The sequence below is a fragment of the Tenrec ecaudatus genome, chromosome 12, assembly GCF_050624435.1.
Source record: "Tenrec ecaudatus isolate mTenEca1 chromosome 12, mTenEca1.hap1, whole genome shotgun sequence".
NCBI classification, from domain to species: domain Eukaryota; kingdom Metazoa; phylum Chordata; class Mammalia; order Afrosoricida; family Tenrecidae; genus Tenrec; species Tenrec ecaudatus.
Genome location: NC_134541.1, coordinates 113029184 through 113054991, shown reverse-complemented (window position 1 = coordinate 113054991; position 25808 = coordinate 113029184). Strand labels below are relative to the sequence as shown.

General features: G+C 47.0%; 1 pseudogene; it reads left to right on the top strand.

Annotated features, from left to right (window-relative positions):
- Positions 1-25808, top strand: part of LOC142422877 (profilin-1 pseudogene) — a 117852-nt pseudogene that overhangs the window by 37967 nt on the left and 54077 nt on the right.

Below are 25808 nucleotides of genomic sequence, written 5' to 3'. Positions count from 1 at the left end.
TATGGATAGAGGTATAAACATAGGTGTATACATATTGATTCATAAAAATAGAGTTATTGGCCTATGTACATATATTTATATGGCAATACATTAAGGAAGTAGATGGGCTTTGGGCCTCTGCTCAAGCCCTCCCTCAATGCAAGGACACTTTGTTCTAACAACCTGGCATTCTGTGATGTTCACCCTCACAACAGGATCATTGAAGACAAAATGGGTGCATAAGCAAATGTGGTGAAGAAAGCTGATGATGCCCAGCTACCAAAAGATACAGGATCTGGGGCAACAAGCCCACATGGAAGCACACCAGCCTGTGTGATCATGAAGTGTCGACAGAATCAGGTAACAGGCACCAGAAAACCCAAAACAACAACAACAACAAACATATTTTGAGAATGAGGGGGTTTGGAGCAGAGACACAAGCCCATCTGTAGACAATAGGACATCGCCTCACAGAAGGGTCACAAGGAAGGGATGAGTTAACCAGGGCGTAGTGTAGCACCTATGAAACACACAACGTTCCTCTGGTTCATTGAGGCCTCCTCACATCCCACTAAACAGTTCTGCCTTTCAGTTCTGGCTAGATGTACACTGGTACAGATAAGAGCTCACAACACTTGGAATCCAGGTCAGATAAACCCCTCAGGAACAGAATTGGGAGTAGCAAGGCCCAGAGGGTAGGGAGGGAGGGAAGGAAGGGGGAACCAATAGCAATGATCAACGCATTTACCCCCTACTCTCTGGGGGGCGGGGGATGAACAACAGAAACATGAGTGAAGGGTGACAGCGTTTGGTGTAAGATACGAAAGCAATAATAATGTATAAAGGGGTCACAGGGGTGGGAAGGGGGAAGGGAGGGAAAAAGGAGGAGCTGATACCAAGGGCTCAAGTAGAAAGAAAATGTTTAGAAAATGATGATGGTAATATATGGTTGATACAATTGATGTATGAATTGTTATAAGAGCTGTAAGAGCCCCCAACAAAATGATTTTTAATTACTATAAATAAAATAAAAAGTCAATAAAGTAATAATTCTGAGTAGAGTCATCCCTCCAAGACCTGCCACCTGCTGTGCTTGGACTTCCGGGAAAAGGCAAGCTAACCCCTTCTCTATTTGTACTTCGTTCTCTGATCTTTATTTCTCCTAATCTGGATCTGCCTTGGATTTGTGATTATTAAATTGCTGCCTGTTAATAGAGCCAGGAATTCCTTGAGTGACCTTTCTCTGTAGCTTGGTCAATAAACTGGCCCAGGGAAAGGAGTGCTGGGACATCGAGCATAGACAAGATGCATCTTTACCTCTGTGACATCCCCAACTAGCTCCCAGAAGAGGGAGAGCAAGCCAGAGAAGAACCACAGCACCCTGGCTGTCAGGGTACCACATGCCGGCAAATGCTCTGACTGTCGTCTTCTTTTTCTTCCACTGGGAAGCAAAGCGCCCCAGCGTGGGCTGGGCAGCCATTTAACAAACCCTGCACTCTGTCGTTTTATTTCCTGAGGTTAACGATCTAAATAAATCGGCCCTGCCTTGCCTCTGCTAAGCTGCTTGAGAAGCGATGTTTTATAGCCAACATAGATCAGATTAGTACTTCCTGCCTTTGAAAGTTGCCCTCAGTAGACGTTCTCACTCTACCTAATGAACCAATATTAGTTTAACTGCATGTAGTTAATTAAAAGCAGTGTTTCATGCATGCACCCCATACCCCCACCCCCACCCCCACACACACACTAGACAAAAGAAACGTGATACTAACAATGCTCCTGAAATAGAATGGTAGTCTTGGAATTTATAGGCTTCTCATAATGGATATGGGGATATATCTTTGAAAGGCTCACTACCCCCGGGGACCTCTTTCTCCTTCCAAGCAATATCCGGTCACAGAAACTCCCTTGCCCGGGTCATTTCGCTTTCATGAGAAGGACAAACCCTTGCACCCAGGTGCTCAATCTTTTTTTCCATCCCAAGCCAGGTCCCTGGTAAGTCAACATGAATTGTGTGCGTGCAAAAATGAACAGACCTGTCTCCTGGTCATTCCAGCCAAAGAGTTCAGGTTTCTTCAGAAGTCCACTCTGAAAGAAAGATTCCAGTAAAATACTGGGAGGTGATCCATTGGTGTGGAGAAGTAAAAGGAGGCCGTTTAAAGGGTCTGCTGGCAGACAAGTTACCGGTAGGAGAAGCTGGGTCAGTCTGGTAACCGTGCAGCATCCACACCTTAGGGAGTTCACCGCCATAGGCTAGGGATGCTCTATGTCAGAGATCCTTCATTTCCCAGCCTTCTAGTCTCTCATGAGCCTGGGCAAAGCTGGCTCCTCCGGCCACATCCCCAGGCAAAGAGATCCAGATATTGGCAGTTGGGCAATTGGGAAACCTCACCAAAATACAAGTGGAAATAGAAACAGTGGGGTCAATTTAGATCACTAACCTTGGGAAGAGAGGAGTGGACGGCAGCCTCTCAGCCTTCCATTCGTGTTGGGGAAGCCCTGTTTCTGACTCCCATCAGCCTGCTGTGCTCTCACATACAGCCTAGGAACCTAGGTGGAGCTCCATGATCCTTTCCTCTCTGCGTGTGCTCTTCCACTCACTCGCGGTACCATTCAGCTGATTCTGACTCATAGCAACCCGATAGGGCAGGCAAGAACTTCCCTTGTAGCTTTCTGAGCAGCGAGTCTCATCTCTCTCCCACAGGGAAGCGGGTGGTTTCAAACTGCTGACCTTGGGCTTAGCGGTCCAACATGGAACCCACTACCTCCTTTGTGTAGTCCTTAATAAGGAAAAACATAGCACAGTGATTCATCCAGCTCATTTGGTTCTGCTTCTGACCTTGGGAAAGTCACTTGACCTTGAGGAAACTCAGTTTCCTCCATCCGAGAAATAGGGATAATAAAATGCATTTCATTAATGCCCATCTTGAATGAAAACAAATATTATCTGACGTCTACAATTTGGAAAAGGACATCATGTTTGGTCAAGTACAAGGTCAGCCAAAAAAGGCAGACCGTCAACCAGACAGATCGACACAGTGGCTGAACAATGGGCTCACACAACAATTGTGCAGAGGGTGCAGGACTGGGCAGTGTTTCATTCTGTTGTGCACAGGTGAGTTGTTACTGACTTGATGGAAACTAACAACCATCACAACCACATCATTGGTCAAGGAAGAAAAGGTTGAAGTCAAGGATTTTGTCTGACTTGGATCCACAATCAATGCTCATGGAAGCAGCAGTCAAGAGATCAAAAGACATATTGCTTTAAATAAGTCTGAGGCATGAGACATCTTTAGAGCGTTACTCTGAGGACGTTACTCTGAGGACTGAGGTGTGCTTGGCCCACGCATGGTATTCTCCATTGCATCCTATGCAAGGGAAAGTTGGACACTGGATAAGGAAGATCCTAGAAGCATCCATGTATTTGAAATGTGGCGCTGGAGGAAAATACTGAAAGTTCCATGGACTGCTAAGAGGGAAAACTGACCTGTGATGGAAGAAGTAAGGCCAGAGTGATCCTTAGAGACAAGGATGGCAAGACTTCGCCTTACAAGCATTGGACGTATTATCAGAGGAGACCAGTCCCTGGGGCAGGACATCACGTTTGGGGAAATGGAGGAGCGGTAACAAGAGGAAAGTCCTCAGCCAGGCGGATGGACACAGTGGCGCCATCAATGGGCTCGGCACAAGAATAACTGTGCGGACTGCACAGGATCAAGACGGCGCCGTGTTTTGTTCTGCTGTGCACAGGGTCGCTGTGATTGGAACCAGCTCGATGGCACCTAACAGCAGCACGTATAATCCTTTCATCCTTGTCACCTGGGCTTTTAGATGGTGACTTTTGAAGGGGCCCAACTAACGGCTATTTCTTTATTACTGTTCTTCGGGACCCATTGTGAGCGATCCAACCAGGTTTCAGGCAGTCCCAAGGCCACACCCAGCGATCCCTGCCCCCTGATCTTCACACCCAGGAGGACCCCCTGCTCTTGAGTCAAGACCACACTCAGCGACCCCTGCTCTTGAGTCAAGACCACACCCAGCGATCCCTGTCCCCTGATCTTCACACCCAGGAGGACCCCCTGCTCTTAAGTCAAGACCACACTCAGCGATCCCTGTCCCCTGATCTTCACACCCAGGAGGACCCCCTGCTCTTGAGTCAAGGCCAGGCCCAGTGACCCCAATCTCCTGATATTCACAATCAGGAGGATCCCCTCCTCTTGAGTCAAGACCAGACCTGCTGACGCACTTCTAACAAACAGCACGGGCAAAAATAACGTGATGTCAATTCTGAAATTGGGTTACCCAAAGACTGCGACACCCGTCTTAGAGCCTTCCTGACGTTTTTGTGGACTAGCTCTAAGAGAAGTCAGCGGCCATGTTTTGTGTACCCTACGAAGAGATGCACATATGCAGGCGCTGGTGCTTCCCAGTCAACAGCCTCTGGGAACCGGAGACTTCCCAACACCAGGCGCAGGGATTCCTGCTGCAGTCCAGCTATAGTTGCCGGCTGCAGCCTTGGTGAGCACCCTGGGCAGAGCCTGTGAAAGGCTGTCAGCAAAGCCATACCTGGATTCCCACCCCCCACCTATGAGCTAACAAAGGTTTGTGGAGGTAAACTGCTAGGTTTGGGGGTAATTTGTTATGCAGCAATGAATGCTAATGTATGCATTGCTTTTATTCATGAGCATTGAAGTTGTTTCCATTATTATTATTGTTGTTGTCAATAAAAACGACTTGCTGTTGAGTTGCTTTAACCTCAAGGTGACCCCTATGGGTGTCACAATAAAACTGAACTCCACGGGAGTTTCCAATGGCTGAATAAATCACTAGGCCTTTCCTTTTTCTTTTTTTTTTAAGTCATTTTATTGGGGGCTCATACAACTCTTATCACAATCCATAGATATATCAATTGTATAAAGCACATTTGTACATTCGTTACCTTCAGCATTCTCAAAACATTTGCTCTCCATGTAAGCCCCTGGCATCAGCTCCTCAATATTTTCCCTCCCTCCCCTCTCCCCCCTCCCTCATGAACCCTTGATAATTTACAAATTATTATTTTGTCTTATCTCACACTATCCGACATCTCCCTTCACCCACTTTTATGTTGTCCATCCCCCAGGGAGGAGGTTACATGTAGATCCTTGTAACTGGGTCCCCCTTTCCACCCTACCCTCCCTCTACCCTCCAGGTATCACCACTCTCACCACTGATCCTGAAAGGATCATCTGCCCTGGATTCCCTGTGTTTCCAGTTCCTATCTGTACCGGTGTACATACTCTGGTCTAGCCAGATTTGTAAGGTAGAACTGGGATTATGATAGTTGGGTGGGGGTGGGAGGAAAACATTTAGGAACTAGAGGAAAGTTGTATGTTTCATCGTTGCTACACTGCACCCTGACTGGTTCATCTCCCCGGAACGCTTCCTTAAAGGGATGTCCAGTTGGGGATCTCCAATGGCTGAATAAATCACCAGGCCTTCTCTTTGGAGGTGCCAATAGGTGGACTTGAACTGAGAACTGTTCAGCTAGCAACCAAGCATGTCAACTGTTTTCACCAACATTCTTATTTTACTCCAAATATTCTTACATATGTCACATTGTACACATATGGAATCATTTCTTGGGGTGGATGACTATGCTATAGAATATGCAAATACAAAATCTTTCTAGATTTTGCCAAATTGTTGTCCACTGTGACTGATCCCGTCCCAACAACAAGGTGGCATTATCCTCATTTTATATCCTAGTCAATGATGAGCACTGTCATTTTGATGTGTATAGAATAGCATGTCATGTTTCAAGTTTAATTTCCCTAATTGTGGGAAACTGGCACTGAGGGAAATATGACTAGGACTATATTCTCTAACTTATAACAGAGGGAATCTGGAAAGCTCGTATTCCACAGGAGAAAAACCACCACTTTATGAAGTTAGAGATCAAGTCCAAGTACATTATCCTGCTTCAAATATCATTCCCACAGATTCTCCCCAAACAGCTGTGCTGCCTTCAAGTGAGCACCTGGTTCAGTCTATCTCCCTACCCCCCCCCCCCCGTATACCTTCTCCCAATGCAGGTATTAGGTTTCCTCATATGTGAGCTCAGGGAATTTACTATGGTTACCACCCAACTTGGGATGCATGTAAGTACTGAGTATGTGTGTCTTATGGCTCCTATAAAGATCCCAAGACAGTAAAAACTCTCTCTCTGCGCAAACCTGGCTACTGAGATCATGGTAGTCCCAGAGGTGAGCATGCTACTATGAAATGTGCCTGACTCCTTTTTGTAACTCTCTCTCTCTCTTATTCTCTATAACTGTACTATAACCTTTATATATTATAACCACACAATTGCGCCAGCGGACCCCTTGCTTTTCGGAGGCTGGTTTACTCGGACACCTAATTAATAATAACTATAGGCATCAGCTCATGATTCTTGGCCTTTGGGCTTCTTCTGTGAATTGCCTGTTCAGTGTTTACTCTCCTTCTCTCTTGGGTCATTTGTCTTTCTTGGTAATTGAGGTAAGCCTTCCTAGTCTTTTGGAAACAGCTTTGTATTCAAAATATATACTGCTAGCCTGGTTTGTTTTGATACTTTGTTTTTACTGTAGTTCACATGAAAGGTTTCCATTTGAGTGTGGTCGGATAGATCAGTTGTTACATTTGAGGTTCTGACTTGTTTTTATTAAGGAAACCCTTCTGTATTCCTAAATTATAAAGGTAATCCACTTTAGTTCCTTCTAAAGCTGTAAAGCTTTGCCTTCCACATTTAGACCTTTAAGGCATCTTGAGTTTAGTAATGGTGTGAGCTAGGAATGTTTTATATGATATTTTCTCATTTATAACCAATAATCCTATTCACCTAATAATTTTAACCCGTTGATTTTAAATGCCATTTTTGTCACATAGTCTGTGTCTCTGACTCTCTCTGTCATATTTTTATCTGTGTAAGAGAAAAAGAAACCGGATTCTGAACTCTGTTCCTTTCGTTTATTAGCTATCTCTGGGTCAATACTTCACATTGTCAATGCATTGATACTTAGAATGGATTTGGGAATCAGGTACAGCCTCAATCCAATTCTACGTATCCCCCCCCCCTTTTCTTTGCCCAATAGTCTTCAATCCAATTTGGGGGACTGGTTGAAGAAACACAATAAGAATCCTGCTTTAGGCCTGCAGTTTTAAAATGGACAAAAGACATCCCAGAGCAGAGGAAAGGTGATCAGACCAGTGAGCACATTGAAAAAAGCCCAGTGTCCGCAGCCATTCCAAAACAAGACCAGCACACAGATGCTCGGTGAGGAAGAGTGGGACTGCTCTCCTGGGGGTGTGAGAACATAGATCTTTTGGATGCAATCTCATATTTCTTCTGCAGAAGGGCTGATGGGTTTGAACCGCTGTCCTTAAGGTTAGCAGTCCAGGGTTGAGCCCATGTGCCACCAGGAGCTGCACAGAAACATCATCCCACACCACTAACGTGGCTCTGATGAAAAGCAGGGACCAGCAGTTGCTGGTGAGGATGTGGTCAAACTGGGACTCTCATCCAGGGTGGGTGGGATTGGACCCACAAGCACAGGGGGAAAGTCTGGCCATTCCTCAAAATGTTAAACAAGGGATTATCGTGTGATCCAGCAATCCCACTTCTAGGCATGTCCCTAAAAGAACTGAAAGCAGGAACACACAGAGATACCTGCTCACCGGTGTTCATTGCAGTAGGGGGCAGAGGAAAGGTGGAAGCAGCCATCAACAGATGAATAGCTACACATGATATGATACAAACCTGCAGTGAAATGTCACCCTCTCATAGGAGAAATGAAGTCCAGGTAGGCATGGTAACATGACTGAACTTTGAAATAAATTAGGCTGAATGAAACTATTTGGTCCCGAAGGGACAACTATTGTATCAACCCCATTTATAGAAAGAGTCTAGGATAGGCAAGTATATAGAGACCCAAGGTTATTAGTGGTTAGCGTGAGCAAGCCAGGGAAGAGGGGACAGGCGCTCATTGCATAGGGGACACAGAGCTCAAAAGTGATGAAAATTTGGAAAGGGATAAAGGTGATGGTTGAGTAGCATGATAAACATAATATCACTGAATGGTACATGGGATGTACCGTATGGTGAAATGGTAAAGGGGTGTTGCCTATTTGCCAATATCACAGTAACAACGGGCATTTTAGTAGATGTGTAAACAACAATCGCTTTTTAAAAAGCAAATCCTTGTTGGTGCTTTGATTGAAAAGCCGCGTTATTTGGGGGCAAATGTGCATACCCATGGCAGGGAGTCCTCTCCATGGGGAGCAAATATCCTGAGAGTGAGAAGACAGTTGAAATCAGCCCTGTGCCTCTGACCTGTCTTTCTTTCCCATGTCCATTGCACCTTGACCAGCTCCATGCTGCCTATCCAGCTGAGAGGGATGTGGGTCTGCAAAGAAGCCCAGGAATGGCTGCATTCCCCCGGCCCCCAACCCTCCCGCAGAGGGAGTCTCCTACCCAAGAAGCAACAGACACCTGAAAGTGCAGAGCAAACCCCCCATCATGCGCAGCCCCATTCTCCATGGATTGAAGGGTTTGGAATCCGTGGCTTACACACAGTGTGTAAGCAGAGCCTCACTCCCTGTGTCTAACCCCTGACACAAGTAGCAGGTGAGCAAACAGACAAAAGACACAGAGGGCTGGCCTGAAGGGGCGTTCTGGCCTCACTTGCCTGTCCAACTTAAGGCAAGAATAAGTTGGAAGGTCGCCAGGAGCAGAGGGCTTCAGCATGTCCCTGTCCATGTAGGGAAACATGCCTCAGTGAGCATGATGTACCCTGGCCAATCAGAATAGCAGTTCTAGATAAAGACATCTCCCCCCCCCCCCCCAACAGATACAACCTTTATTCTGCGAGGGCTTCTGATCGCCAAACCATCCTCTCAGATTCAACAAGCAGGGAGAGGTGAGGAATGGACTGGGGTCCACAAGTCCTGGGTTTGAACTCAAGTTCTAACAGTCAATAAATAGCCCCATGGGTCTATCATTCAATATATTGTGGGCTTTGTTTCTTCATCCATAGTGCCAGGTGACCATTTGCCTTCTGGGTAGACGGCTGTGTCTAGGGCGCAGATGTGTGCTCCTGGGACAGAACTCCAATACAAGGGGCACCCCTGAAGGTGTGCAGGTCACTACCAGTTCAGCCAAAGGCAGAGACCCTGACCCCTCAACATGGTATTTCCCCAGATTAGACAGCTATGCTTACAGAATATATTCTCCATCTCTGCAGGCTGGGTTGGGGCAAACTTCTTTCTCCACTGTCAGGCCCCGGATCATGACAAATCCATCCCATAGACAAAAGCTAAGATGCTCACTGCCCAGCCAACTGCAGACCCAGGTCTTCGGACCTCTTCAGGAACCAGGTTGGGGACTCTAAGGCAAGGGAGGATGACCAGTCCTCGGAGGGTCCCAGCACATGACACACGCTCCTCTCATCAGCCACCTGCTTGCTACGTGTGACTCCAAAGTCATGTGATTTATGCTCCATTATTTATTCTGCCGTAATGCCTTCTCCAATTACGAACAGATAATTGCATAAGAGGAAATGAAACCTAACATGCTGTGCTAATGCGGGATCACTTTATGGGCCAATCCCTGGCTTGGAAACACTTGCTGAAATGGGGCAGAGGTGATTTAGTACAAGGGAAGCAGGGAGATGGGACCCCCCTTTAATTAGCTCCTTAACTTATTTAATGATGCATCGTGGGTCCTGAAAGCTGTTATTGTTTAAGGGTTTAATGTGGCGTACACTCAGGGACGTGAGTCAGGGAGGGAAAGAGGCAAAATGCTGATTGAGGATGAAGTTCTAGGTATGACAGGGCAGCAGCCCGACCAATCGAGGGGAAGGGTGCTGTTTTCCCTTCTGTGTTCCAGGAGGAGTCCTGGCGCCGCAGGGCATATGTGCTGAGGTGACACCTGGAAGGTCAGGAGTTCGAATTCACCTGCTACTTGCTCTACGGGAGAAAAATGTGGCAGTCTGCTTCCATAAATGATCTGCAGCCACAGAAACTCTATGGGGCAGTTCTACCCTGCCCTATAGTTGGGAGTCAGTTGGGTAGCAATGGGGTTGATTTTGGTTTCCACGCCACCAGTGTGCCCCTGTGGCACTGTTAACCTGAGGTGCCTCGGAAGGAAGGCCTGGCGACCTGCATCTGAAAAACCAACCACTGAAAACCCTGTAGGTCCTAGTTACACCCACCCACCCACGCACACAGGGTTGCTGTGGGTCAGTTGATGCCCCCGGTCCTGTTCTGTGCACCAGGTACTAGTAGAGAGAGAGGCTCTCAAGGAAGCTTCCACAAGTATTTGCTCTCAAAAGTTTACCACCTGGCAGTCAGTCATGTTTCTGCTTCCTGCCTCAGCACCTTCCAGAGCAACCCCAAATAACTAGCATTCTTCCCCGCACCTAAGTCATTCTTGATGCATCAGGTGAAAATCGAAGACTCAAAGAGGGTGAGCAAGAAATGTAACGCATTTTGTTTATATTATTATAAGGCAGAATTTAATTTTACTTACAAGCCTCATCTCACGGGGAAGGTAGAAGCCGGGTCTAAATAACTTCGGGGTTCTCCTTTCCTTCGGGTTGCCATGAAGCAAGACCAGGTGAACCCCTCAGTGCACATCCCAAGATGTTCCCAGTCCCTGGCTTTCTGGGAGAGGTGAGAGGTAACCCTCCTGTCAGGGCCAGCGCCCCCAGTAATCAATGCGGCTGAGGTCTTCTGGTCTCCCTTCTCTGACACGCCACCCTGTCCCATCCACTATGTCGGCCTCCACTCCGTTTCTCCTCTTGTTTATCCGCCCATTCCACTCGCACCCACCTGGGCTTTCCCACACGTGCCAGCCACCAGAGGAATCCACGGTGTGGGGGAAAACTCAGAAATGACGTCATGCAACCCCAACCTTTTACAGGTGAGGACAGCGAGGGTGCTTGTTATCAGACTAGACCCCAGGCCCCCCCAGTCGCCCTTGGTAGGCTTTCCCTCCCTCCCTCCCTCCCTTGGGCTACGGTGCCGGAGGTTGGGGGCTGAGTGAGCTGCCCCAATGAAGGGTGTTATTTCTGGGTGCAGCCCTTTCCAGGGTGAATGTACTGCCCCCTTGAGATTGCCCCCTACAATCTCTGCTCTGCAGGAGCCTGCCCTGAGGGCCTCCTCTGGGAAATGGAGTCGGCAATAGGGCTCTTCCTGGAAGGGATGGGGGTCTGCTCACCAGCTAGCTCACATCACTGAACCTTGCCCCAACCGTCCCAGGATGCTGGTGGAAATGGGGAGGAATCGGGAGAAACACGGGCAGACGTTGCGTTTAGAGCATGAACAGTTTTTGTCAAAGCTATTTTCTCCCGCTTCCTCTCAGACCAAGATGTTGCCTGATCCCCATGGGAAGCACCATGTCCATAAACTTCTCCCAGGACAAACTGTGAGCATCAGACGCCCGACGCCTGTTTCCGCTCGGACGAAGCTGTGAAACAATGTGCCAAGGTTCAGAAAGTTGAAAATAAACCCAAAGCTGGGAACCACCCACCGCTTCTCCTCGGGTTCAATGCACATTGACCCAGCCGTGCCCCAGGGAACCAAAAACACAGGGTCTCACGGAAACCCACAGACAATGCTCCCAAACGGGACCCCCAGCTCACTGCCGGGAAGTCCATTCTGCTCCTGGCGGGGGTAATGGGGGGTATTTAGAGGCTGCAGATCTTGACAAGAGGAGAGAGTCCATTCTTCCTCCTGAGGAGCGCCAGGTGGTTCCAACAAGCCGACCTGGTGGAGTGCAGCCCATTTGGAATCCACTTCGTCACCAGGGCTCCCAAAGAGGACACTAAGCAGCTTTACTGACCATCCAAAGGAGGAACAATTCACATGTCCTGCAATGGGGGGATGGTTACACCCACTTTGCACCTCCACAAAGGGGATGAAAGTGTGGATCCAGGAGTCAGCAGAGACAGCTCTCAAAGACCTTCTTCTGAGTGAAAGAGGGCAGCCTGCAAAGGTTCTGAAACCCATGATGTCATTCTTAGGACAAAGTGAGCTGGAAAGCCCGGATCAGTAGGGGTCCGGGGGACGGGGAGCAGGTGCCTAGAAAGGAGGGCGTTTTCTGGGGTAATGGAACCTTTCTGAATCCTGATTGTTACCCAAATCCATGCCTGTGTTAGAATTTATAAACGAATGCCTATAAACATTCATTTTATTGTATGGCTATTGAACCCATAAAAATGGACTTTAGAAATGACCGAAGTATTTCACGGATTCATTGTGATCCTTTAAGGTTATGTAGTGTTCCACCGTGTGTGTGTGTGTGTGTGTGTGTGTGTGTGTGTACCAGCTTATTTACCCATTCATCTCTCCCTGGGCACTTAGGTTGTTTCCATCTCCTTGTTATTCAGAATGCTGTTGTAATGAACCTGGATGTGCATGTATTTGTGTCAGGGTTCTTAATGCTCTAGGACAGTGGTGCTCAGCCTTCTGAATGCTGCGACCTTTAATACAGTTCCTCATGGTGTGGGGACTCCGTAGGTGGGCTACACCCTGGACACGGATAGAGGAGCAGTATTTCAGTTCCTAAGACCATCGGGAATATGGTCTTAAGCGACCACCATCGAACGACCCACAGGTTGAGAACAGCTACTCTAGGACGTTAAGGTGAGTCTGGGAGGCACCTAGAGGACATCACACTGAGAGAAAGTATCCAAGCACAAAAGGACAAGTGTATGAAAATACGACTATAAAAAAATTAAGATAAGCTGTACACAGAGAAAGAAATGCTCCTTGATGGCTACCGAGTGTGGGATAAAGAGGGGGGAATACTAATTAGTGGGGAGACAATGACTAACCTGGGTCAAGAGAAAGGCATTACAATAAGGGGGAGTTCCTCACAAAATGAGCAAGGCAACGGTAAATTCTAGAAACATCAGAGTTAAAGGCAACAATGACACAAAGGCAATATTATTACTACCCGCCCCGCCAGGCCCCACTGCACCCTGCCCCACCCCTGCTGCCCATATAAAGAAAAATTACAGGAGCAAATTGAGCATTGGGATCCAAATCATGGGGTCTTGATCTTGATGACGCACTTCCGTAAAGCAACATTTAATGTAGTGGACAAAGCAACTCAAAATGGCAGGGATATATATATATATATTAGAAATTACCGAAGTATTGGAAATTACCAAAGTATTGACAATTACCCAGCTCTCCAATCCCATCCCTTTGCCACCTCCTAAGGGATGTTTGGGGTTTTTTTTTGGGGGGGGGCAGGATTTTAATTTTATTTCCAGAATACCTTTTACTGAGCAGAGAGCTGACAGCTGAAGAAATGCAGTAGCCGTCTCCACTCACAGGTGACCAGGGACAGGAATCTGGAGTGGAACCTAGATCCTTTGATTTCCCTCTACTTCTTATAGCCGCCATGTTGTCTTCTTTGAATCTGCACAAACATGTGAAAAATGACATGAATACATCCTTAGATCCCATTATATAGATCACTCCATAATATTAACAATATGTTTTTGTCGGATAGAAGTGAAACAAATAGGTCTTGCATTCACTATCCTTCCAGTAGTGTCCTTCCATTATAAAAATCATATCTATTTATTATAAAATATAGAAACGGTGGCATAGGCATCTCCTGCTTTTTGAAAGTTCTCTTTCATTGACCATGCTCTCATGAAAGACCTGTTAGGACCTGCTTAACTGGTCACAGAAGACGTTGGCCAAAAGGAAAACGTCCAGCACTGACTTGGCAGCAGGTCTGACAGAGGCCTCGCTTACCCCAAGTAGTGAGAGTGGACGGGTCAGGCCCTTCCTTGAAACGACACTCAGCGCCTCAACATCGCACTGTTGTAGCTTTAAACTACCTCTGTGAACACTATATGTTAGAGTTTCTTTAGGTTGATGCATGATTTGATAGGCTTTTGGGGGGCACCTAGACCTTTTTACTGCATCTCAAATATGCAAATCCCTTCCAGCAATTAGGGCCTTTGTCCTTACTGCTCCCTTGGTCTAGACAGTGGTTCTCAAACTTCCTAAGGCCACAACCCTTTAATACAGTTCCTCATGGTGTGGTGACCCACAACCATAAAATTATTTTGATTGCTACTTCACAACTATCATTTTGCTACTGTTATGAATTGTCATATAAATATCTGATAGGCAGGATGTATTTTCATTGCTACAAATTGAACATAATTAAAGCATAGTGATGAATCACAAAAACAATATGTAATTATATATTGTGAAATATTGATATCCAATTACAAATAAATGAAATGTTGTCCTGAAGCATGGTGTAGCATGGGTAACAGTCTTAATATAACAACAGTAACCTACATTGCTACATTTTGCCACAGTATGCGTAAAAAGCCAATGTCAGTGCGAAGGTTGAGGTAGCTTCTTTCTCACCAGAGCAGCATATCTGCATGTGGGCAGACCTGCCTGGAGACAGATAGAGGAGTGGTGTCTCAGTTCCTAAGACCATCAGAAATGTGTGAAAGGGTCGTTCGACCCCCAAAGGGGTCACAACCCACAGGTTGAGAACCGCAGGTCTAGACTGTTTTCCCCTGGGATCAGGATTGGCTGCTCTTTTGCATGCAGGTCTCCTCCTAGATTTACCTTTTCAACTATCTCTTCATGAACCACCCCTGCCCGTCTCCAATGAAAGAGTGTTTAATTTGTGCTTGGCAAAGCTCTGAGGGGCCATGGCTCATACCCAGCTGCCAACTGAACGACCAGCCATTCGAACTCGCCAACTCTTCTATGAGAAATGATGTGACAGCCTGCTTCCCTAAAGACTGACAGGCTGGGAAACCCTGAGGGACAGTTCGACTCTGTCCTATAGGGTTGCTGTGAGTCATATGGGCTCAACAGCAATAGGTCACTTACCCAAAGGGCAGCCATTTGGATCCACCCAACAATCGCTGCAGAAGACAGGGCTGGTATTCCACTTCTGAAAACTCAGCCATTCGGAGCTGTATGGAGGACAGTTCTACGTAGACACATGAATCAGAATCAATTCACGGGCCATCAGAGCCCTGATGGGGGCATCATTAGTTTCAAGTTGAGCTACTAACCACAAAGTCAGAAGTTCGACTCCACCAGTGTCTGCCTGCAAGAGAGATGCCGCATCCTGCTCCCATAAAGATGAAACACTTCAGAAACCCAAAGGGGCAGTTCTACTCTGTCCTATAAGGTGAATCAGAATCAACTGGATGACAATGATTTTTAGGAGTTTGCCTTTTTCGATCTTCATCATAGACCTGAATATTTTTATATATTCAACATTGTCCATCTTTGAAATACAAACTTCTGAAGAGTCGAGGTTTTTTAAAAATCTGTTTTGTTTGTTCTCATGTCCTTTGGGGGCCTTGCACATAGTAGGCGTGCAGCAAATGTTTCACGAATGAATTACTGAGAAAGGAAACACTTGCAATGCATGTGATGGATGCAAAGAAGAACTAATTGAGGCATGCTGAAACTCTTTGACTACAGAAGTGGGTGACAGATTCCAGAAGAAGTATTCAAAGGGGAGATCCCTAAAATGCCAGTAATTTCTGTGAAACCTTCCAGCCCAGGGGCAGAAACGCCCTCTCTATAGGTCCCTCTACACCAAGCTCACAGGAGCTTCTTCCCTCGACCAATCAGGAACCTTCTTTGAGGGTAAGGAAGCATGGCAGGTATTCAGGGAATGAATTAGTGTGTGTATTGGGTCACATCCTCTGAGACAAACCACTTGTTTCAACCAAGTTCCCGCTGTCTGCAAAGCATGCAGAAGCCTCTCCAATTGGCAATTTACATGGACAAACTTAACATATCACGTGGTGTTGATTTATGGTGACAATTAAGAACGTATTACCAAAGTCTCTTTCACCATTAGCATCCCTTAGGGACAGGATGACTTGTAAATCTTCTGGCTGCTCTCTCCCTAAAGACTTGGATCTTGGCTAAGGATTTAGAGATTATAAATTTAGCCAAGGATGAAAACTGCAGGAGGAGAGTCCTGAGCAGTAAAGAATGAATCTTCCCGGCCTCTCAAGTTCTCAGGAAGAGTTATAGGGCCTCCCTGCCCGAGGCAGAAGAGTCTTTTATTTTGAAGTTTACAGCCCCTATCACTTATTGTTTTCAGGTCCAGGGGTGAGAACTTGGCCCTAGGAAGGGTTTCTTCATGGTCGTCAATGCTCACTATGTCAGCAAAGCTTCCTTCTGAGAAACTTTCTGAAGAATAGGTCAGTGACTGAAGACTCCAGATGTCATCCCCTAAGTCTGAATCAGGCAGCTGTGAGTTAACCAAATTGCTTTATACAGAGAGCATTGCTTTGCACACTCATCTGGCTAAAAGACTGCGATGTGAGCCTTCCATTGCTCTGGTTTAGCAGCATCTGGAGGCTACTGGGCTCTGTGATCCCCGAGGCTGGAGTCACATGTCTGGTGGGCCAGAGTCCCCTGTGTGCATCATCAATCACAAGAAAGGAAGATCGAAATGATACAGAATCACCTAAGTGCTTTTAAAGGAAGAAAAAGTCCCTTCACCAATCAGAACCTCTGAGGTTAAGGTCCAGAAATTTACCTTAGCAGGTACTACAGATTATTCCGATGTACGCTAAATCTGAGGGCAACTCTGAGCAAGCCCTACTGGGAGGGAGGATAATCCAACTTGCAGAGCCAGTTCTCTACCCCACTAGTCAGCGCTGTCTTTCTTGGCCTTTAGTTCTTCCTCTGAGAGTGTTATCTCAGAGGCTTGTGGAGAGAAAGGCAGAGGAGACACCTGAAGGAGGTCCATCACCTCTGAGATATTCATCCTAATTGGGCCAACCACGAACACACGATATTCCTCTTCATCCCTGATCAATCTTCAGGTGAAATATTTATCTACATTGGCATGTGGACCTTGGCAGAAAGCAGAGACTACCAGAAAGATGTCTACTTGCGTTTCATTGACGATGCAAAGACATGCAACTTCGTGGATCACAGCAAACTATGGATAACCTTGGAAAGAATGGGGATTCCAGACCACCTAACTGCTCATGTGAAACCTGCACCTGGACCAAGAGGCAGTTGTACAAACAGAACAAGGGAATACCACGTGGCTTAAAATCAGGAAAGGTGTGTGTCGGGGTTGTAGCTTCTAATCGTACTTCTTCAATCTGTACACTGATGAAATCATCAGAAAAGCTGGACAGGTGAAGAAGAATGTGACTGCATCAGGATTGGAGGAAAACTTATTAACAGCCTGCCCAGGTGACCCAACCGTGCTTGCTGAAAGTGAGGACTTGAAGCGCTTGCTGATGAAGACCAAGGTCTGCAGCCTTCACATTACAGATGACAATGAAATGTAAAGAAGACCAGAAACCTCACAATTGGACTAATGGGTAACCTCGAGATAAACGTGGAAATGATTGCAGGTGTCAAGGATCGTGTCTTGCTTGGATCCATAATCAATGCTCATGGAAACAGCAGTCACGAGATCAAACAACACATTTCATTGAGTAAATTTGCTGCACGAGACCTCCTGAAAGTGTTGAAAAGCAAGGAGTTTCCTTCTATCATGGAGGTTTGCCTGAGCCAAGTCATATTCCCAATGGCCTCATATGCATGCAGGAGTTGGGCAAGAATAAGGATCAATGCATTTGAATTATGGTGCAGACGCGGACTATGGAACGTACCATGGATGGCCAAAACAACATATCTCTCTTGGAAGAAGTACAGCCCTGATGCTCCTTGAGGCAACGATGGCAAGACTTCATCTCATGTACGTCGGACATGTCAGAAAGGCGAGTCCCTGGAGAAGGCCATCATGCTCGGTAAAGATGGGGGGCAGCAGAAAAGAGGAAGGCCCTTCACCGGGGGGATTGACCGAGTGGCTGCAGCAATGGGCTCAGACACAGGAACAGTTGGGAGGATGATGCTGGACCAGGTGGTGGTGTCTGTAGGGGTGTCTCTGAATCGGAACCTGCAGGATGACCCCTGACAACATTGGCATTATGCAAGGGGCTAGAGGTTTCCATAAGCCTCAAAGAAAGTAAGGACTTAAGTTATGCATCTTTGGGTTTATTTTTGTTTTTTTTAAACTTTTTCTCTTTGTGACCTGAGTGAAAGTGTACAGAGTAACTTGGTTTTCGATTAAGCGATTATGCATCTCAGTTTGTGACATGGATGGCAGTCCCCATAACACAACACCCTGCTTTCCACTTCTGCCCTGTCGTTCTCAGTTTCCATCATTTCCGTTTGTCCTTCTGTCCTTTCCCATCCTGCCTTCTCCATGTGATCCTTAAGCTGCCCTGTGATCTCAAAGGGTTGACGATCCCAAGGGTGCAAACCCACGTTTGTTATTGCTCAGCGTGTAGCTTTGGTGGAAGTTGGATTGTCAATGGCTGACTTGTCAGAGTTAGGTCATCAAATCTTGCTTTCAAACCCACCTGAGAGTGGGCTTGAGCCTCCAATCTTTCCATTACAAGGTGAGCATATTAATCACTGTACCACCAGGGACTCCTCTGGATTTCAGGGCTGTTTATATACTTAAAGAGCTCACCGTGCTTTCTGCACATGGACCATTATCATCATGACCATTAACATCTGCCGTGATGGTTATAAGTCAATTCCAGCCACATTTCCCTCAGCCCACAGCGTCATTCCCCAGGCTCCTCAAGGTGATCGGGGATATTGCAGTGCAGAGAGCAGCCTCCCCTCTGTGTCTCCTAGGATTTCCATGCACCGCCTACTGAGTCCATGTTCCCTTAGACGTCTGGGGCCAACAGGCTGGACCTCGTGGCTCTGGCCCACTCACTTTCTAGGTGGAAAAGGATCTATCAGAGATGGGCGATGCCAACTAAAGTGCTAATGTGCTTTGATTCAACACACTTATCTCACAATCTCCTATCGCATGCCGACCGCATGCCAAACACGACACCTTCTCCTGTTCTCTGGCTTTGCTCTAGCTCAGATCACCAGATCCCCGGGATTTTCTGGCTCCTTTGCTAGTTTTAATTTGGATTCCGTTGTCACTTCCCCCATGCCATTTCAGAGGGAGGCTTTTTTTTTTAAGCAGCATCTCCAGCTTGGAGTTGGAGAAAGACACTCTCACTGGCCCGCACTCACTTTTCTCCGGGGTGCGCAGGGTTAAGCGTTTGCCTCACTCATCCTCTCCTCCCCTGCTTCTTTACCCTGGCATTGGAGTTTAAACTGCTCCCTGGTTGCAATGTGTTGGGATAGGTGTGATGGCAGTGAATTGAGGAGTGGCTTCTCTTCTTTGGGAGAAAGAAAATCCATTCTCCAAAGAAAATCTGAAACTTTCCTTGACCATCTTCTACTTTCCTTTTAGCGAAACCAGATGCCCCTCACACCAAAGGATCACCTGAGCATTGCTTTATTGTTGGCACTATTAAGATATTATTAATAGGGGTATCAATTACCAAAACGTGAGATCAGTCCCTCGGTGCTGCAAAAGGCTAAGCAATGGACTGTAACCAAACAATTGGCAGTTTAAATCCACCAAGAGGTAGCTAGGAAGAAAGGTCTGGTATTCACCTTCCCAAAGATCACAGCTTTGAAAGCTCTGTGAAGCATGGTTCTACTCTGCCCACGTGGAGTGGCTATGAGGCAAACTCAACTCTGCTGAGTTATGTTTTGGGTTTTTTCTGCTCGTATGTTTAACATTGCTAGAAGTCTACTCCATTGCAGGGTCTTTGTTCAGGCCATTCTAGAGCTTACTCATTTAATCCTTACGTTAAAAATCAGCATACTGATCCACAGACACATTAAGTCACTTGCCCAAGGTCCCAACCTCTCCCTCTCTGCAAGGACTACAGGTGGGGAAAGTGAAAGGAAACAGGATTTCTACAAATGAGCTTAGAATCGAAAAGATGGGAAAAGGTCATCGGGGGTTCAAGGGAGACAGGGAGAGTTTAGCATCTCGCGCGCACGGCTGAGCTGAACACCGAGAAGCACTAGAGGATTAGCGACGTCGGTGTGGCTGGAAACCGCCTCATCTGTAACAGAATGAAGAACTGAATCCAGTCAGGTATGGGGGGAGACGGCAGAAAGTATGCTAGAAAGAGTACTGGGGTGTGGATTTAAGCAGACCTAGGTTCAAATTCTTACTGAAGACTGACTATCCATCTGCGTGCAGGGTGACAAGTCCAGCCCCAATCTTGTCTGACCTTAAAGCAAGGTAGCAATTATCAACAATCCCATCCTTTGCTTATGAAAATGCAGTGGGTTTGTTCCATGACACGATAATTTAGCTCTTTTGAGTCTATATTTACAACAAAATAAAGTTATACTACATCATATGTAATATTTGATGATTACATTTTATAGCATTAGTATATGGGAGGGGGGTTCAGAAAGTTTGTGGGGGGAAAATCTATTCTCTTACAATTCCATGTTTTCCACAAACTTTCTTGACGCCTCCTCATTGCTCGAACAGATTTCTTTTTTAAATAATTAAAGCTTTCTGTGCTAATAGGTGATTGTTATGAGGCTACCCACGTCATTCCATCAATCAATAGTTATTTATGTTTATGAGGAGCAAACAAACAAACAAAGCAAAACTCACTGCCATTCAGGCAATGCTGACTCATAGCCACAGCCTTGTGAGGTTCTGAGACTGTAACTGCTTACAGGGGTAGGGAGCTAAATTTTTGCATCAACCCAGCCTCTGAATTTAGCCTTGGCTGTATGGGTAAAATGAGTTATCTAAACCAGACCTAGATTTTTGCTCCAAGTGCTTACTTTTTATTGAGTATTGAACCAATGAAATTGCCAGTAGTTGACTTCTTTATTTTTGTGAAAATGGCATTTCATATGGTTCAACCTGATAAAATAGAAATGCATTAAATGATTATAGAAATGAAAGTGTAATTATCCTCTGAGATGAGAGCCAGGCAGGAAAATAGGGGTTCTGTGGAAAGCAGGGGAGGACTGATTTAATCTGGGTTTCAGGATGATGTCGGAGAGGTGTTTCATCTGGAGCCGTGTGTTGCTTCAAGGAGGTTCTGCATACTGAGCCCAGAAGGAACTGGGCCAGGAGAAAGGGCTCAGCTATAATTCTTCCCCTAAGGCACCAGATTGGGGTGGGAGGGTGGGGGGAACAGGTGAAGGGAGGCCAGGATTGCCATATTGATGGGTTTCCATCTCCTGGAAACCACATTTTCCCGTATCGGTATCTAGCACAACATCTGAATCCTTCTTGGCCTTTTCCCCTTTGTTTGGCAGGCGAGGCGTTGGACAGCTAACCCCAAGGTTGGCAGTTCAAAACCCCAGCTGCTCCATGGGGGAACGGGGAGGCTGTCTGCACTTGCAAAGATTTCCAGTCGGAAAACCTGCTCAGGATTGAAATGCATTAGCATCGACGTCATGGCCACCGGTTTTGCTTTTCCCGCCCAAAGCGAGCCTCTTGGGAGGCTCTGGTTTACTGGTGACGCTGAAGGGTGCACAGGAATGTCACTCTTTGAAGGGAGAAGAACAGGGACGCTCATTTAAGGGGAGGAAATATTCAAAGGCGCTGTAGTGCAAGGGAACCTGAGTATCACTGAGGATGTGTAGGAGGGATATGCACAAGAGGAGCTGCCAACGCAGACAAGAGAGCAAAGAGCCACAGGAAGAGTGGGGCTGGAGCGGGCTCCCTCCTGGAGGAGGAAAATGCATTGTCATTGGAGTCCCTTCTGACTCACAGCAACCCTGTAGGACAGAGAAGCGCTGCCCAGGAGAGTCCCCCAGGCTGTCGTCTGTGTTGACACAGACTGCCTCTCTGCTCCGTGAGTGGCTGGTGGATTCAAACTACTGGCCTTTGGCTTAGCAGCCAAGCGTTTACCCATGGAGCCACCAGAAGTCCCTCCACGCTTGGCTGGCAAGAGTTAATGCTCCTTTCTGAGCTGCCCCGTGGTCCCTCCCACTGCTGTGCATGAATAATGGAACTGCCAGGTTCCCAGAGAACAAGACAGATAAGCATGTCACTTTGCTGCCTCCAAAGCCTTGGGTCAGATAGACTTTGATTGGATAAGAAAACCGCCTCATGTCCAAAAAGGGGGAACAAAATCTCAGAAAGAGGTAACGCGAATCCCACTCACAAAATAAAGTGCTGGCAGGGGGGGAGGGAAAGCCATCAACATCCTTTTGGGCCTGAAATGGTCCCCTCAAAACCAGCCACTGCTCCCCAAATTGCAGGGAACTACCAGGTTACATTTGGCCCTTTGAGAAATAAGGAAACACGTCCAGCACTAAGTCCTTTGGAAAGGAGTTCGAGGAGAAGATGGAGATGCTGGTGGCACAGCACTGCCCGAGGGCATCCAGGGGTACCCAGAGCCACGTGACCCTGTTTAATGACAACACGAGAGAAACGTGTCGCCACCCTTAGCCAGAACGACCAGGCCCACAGCACCTCCTGGAATACTTACGGCAGTCCTAGGAGGGTAGGTATGACTCCAGCCCTAGTTTGCAGATGAGAAAAACTGAGGTCTCACAGAGGTGAAGTGAACCCCAACAAGGGCCCTAAAGCAGGTCCTGGAAAGGCTTGTCTGCTGCCCGAATCCATCCTTCTAACTCTTATACCAACACCCTCATCGGCAGATAGTGTGTCCCAGAGAAAAGAGTAGGAACTTGGGAACAGAAATCCTTTCCTATGTATACCACTGTCCTGCTAACACCCAAGCCCCCAGAGCTCACACCGGGTTCCTTCCAGCCAGTGCCTGCGCCAGGGGAGGGAGGGAGAGAAGACAGACAAACACAAGAGGGAAGGCCAGGAATGTGCGAAAGAGGATAAGAAAAAAGAAACCTCTATTTGAATTAACACTAGTGAGCCTCCAATGGAACGTTGGTGAAGCATTCAGCTGCCGTCCAAAAGGTCCACGGTTCAAGCACACTATCTGCTTCTTCTGAGAAAGACGGGGCAGTCTGCTTCCGGGAAACCCTATAGGGCAGTTCTACTCAGGTACTGTGGGTCAGAATCCAGTCCAGAGCCCCATAGTTCACTCACTGTTTGTTTTTAGTTAGTCTAAAGCCCCATTTTCATCTAGATATGAGCTGCACCCACCCCAAAATCCAAAGCAGCCTTGTTTTAAAAGCATGGAGCTATTTTACTGTCACACTAGCTCATTCTCATGTGTCGGTTTTAATTTTCTTTCATGAGTACCTTCTTGGTGTCAGACACTATTCTAGGTAGTTGGAAGAGATAAATAGACCAGCTATTCTTACTTGCCTGGATTTATGTTATTCTGAATGGAAATAGACAGACACCAATAAGTAACGTACATGGGATTGTCAGAAAGTGCAGCTACAAGGACCCCACTGAATCCCATACGTGAATCCCCATACATGTGTGGGTTGCTTCACACGAGACACGTTGAAGCATGCCCCAGCCATCATTAGATGACTGCCAACAAGTTCTTTCCATAACATGCTTGATGTTAGCATCATGGGGTACCTACATAAAAAGACCCAGTGCAAACATAGGCTGCCGGCGGCGGGGTGGGGTACTGAACCAATTCAATTCAAGAGAGGTCCGCTCAGAAGATTACAGTGACTCTTTTTTTTTTTGAGGGGGGGGGAGAGAGGGAAGTGATTCCCAAGGAGTAATTTTGATAGATTTTCTCGAAAGGAGTGGAATGATCACCAGAGTGTATTACGAAGACATTTCAGAAAATGAAAACCGTGATGGCAAGTGGAAGTCCAGGAAAGCAGTGCTGAAGCATTTTCCCCACATCAAACAATGTACGTCCTCATCCTTTGAGGATAGCAAGGACTTCCTACAAGAATTCCCTTACCCTATCCCACCCTCCAACCCTATGTGCCTCTTCAGACTGCTCCCCCACCCTGACCCCCCTGTAATTCAATAGGAACATGATTTGAGTCCCTGGTGGGTGCCAGCCGGACCTTGTGAGATGTGCAAATTAAATGGTGTGGAATAGTTCCGAGAAGGGTTAGAGAGACGGAAACACTGTGTTCAGAAGTGAAGAGACCCATGGGGATGCAGCCCACAGAACCTCCCCCCGACCACAGACCAGAGATGAGAACAGCCTTGCTCTCCTGCAGCGTGCACTGCAAAGTGGGTTCTTGCCGATGAAGTTAGGTTAAAATTTAACACCTGATCATTTCATCTCCCTTTTGACCCATTTTAAATTTGTTCTAGTTTTTAGTAATCCCCAAGAGTTTCATCCCTCCGGGCAGGAAGACTCTGCAGCAGGGAGCTGTGAGGCACGGGGACCGCACTGGCCAAAGGCCGTCCCAAACAAGGGCCAGGGAGAGCCTAGGAGAAGCAAGTGGAAAGCAACAGAAATGGACAATTTGTAGCCTAAGCAGAGAAGCGACTATTATGAGTATCCAATAGCCTCAGGCCCTGGCTGCAGCAAGAAGACTGCATTGAACTGCTAACCTAAGGGTTGGCAGTTCAAACCTCCACTCTGACAGCACCAAGGAAAGGCCTGGCAAACTATTACTGTAAAAATTACAGTCCCCTCCACCACCACCCCCTCTATGGCAGTTACATAATTTCATGTCAACTTGAAGAGATATAGACATGTAGGGGTGGTATTCAACTTGTCAATCGGGTCACAGCCAGATAGTGATCCCTGTGGGTGTGGTCTTCTCATAAGGAGGGCCCTGGGAACCTTCCCCCTCTCATTGCCTTCACCTTCCTGCTGGCTGACCAGGATGGCTGCCGGAGCCCTGGGGATCTGTGCACTGCTGTTGGATCCACAAGACATTGCACCCACCGGCCTGTGATCTGCCTGCATTCGGCATCATTGCATGTGGCTGTGTGAGTCTGAAGAGGGACTGATGGACTTAAGTTGGGCTTATGGATTTGAGTTGGACTGGGCAGGGATGTTTTATTGTGCATAATTGCATCTTGATATAAAGTTCTTTCTGGTACATCTAGGAGTGTCACTGAATTTGTTTCTCTAGTCCACCCAGCCTAACACATCCTCCTGAAAAAAATCCTATAAATAGGCAGCATAATTCTGTAAACATGAGGCCACCATGAGTGGGCATGAACCCAGCAGCTGCAGGTTTGCTTTCTTTATTTCATTCCAGCAGCTCATACAGGCAAAGATAAAAAATGTGCTTTGAAAATGGGAAGGAACCAAGGGGAAGTAATTGGTCCAAATCACAGCTCAAAGCCCATCCCAACAGAGGCCCGCCCCTTGTCAAGCCTGAGCTTCTTCCCAGAACCCCTATTCTTTCCTCCAAGGACCCTGGAGAGCACGCTCCCTGGCCTGGCCTGTGATCTGACAGAAGCACATGTACATCTCCATGACAAGCCATGGCTGATTCCCTAACCACATCACGAGGTATAGACATCGAGCAGCCAAAATGTTGCACACACCCAACTGCCGCTGCCTTGACTTTATAACCTTCTAAGACTCATCGCTGAGAGAGTGGAGCTTTGATTTGTTCATGTCTAGCCCAGACGACACTATCTTGCTCCTAACCCCTGGCACCAAATGGATTCTGACTCACGCCACCCTGCATAGGGCTTCCAAGACCAAAAATCTTTCAGGCTCAGATAACCTCACTGGTCTCCTACAGAGGAGACACTCTGTGGATTTGAACTCTCAAACTTGAGATGCACAGTCCAAACCCACCCTCTGGTCACCCGCCTGGGCTCCTAGACCTGGAAGCCGGAAAGGCAGGACTGGTTCCATGCACAGCCCAGCTCCAAAAGAAGTTTTTTCACATCTTTCCTTAACCAGCGTCCACCAGGGCTCCTTAACCAACACATGTAACCAAACTCCAGGCTCCTAATCGGGGATCCTTAAAAGGCCACCTAAATCATTATTCGTGAGTTGTTTCTCTTTACAAGAATATTCGCTGTCCTT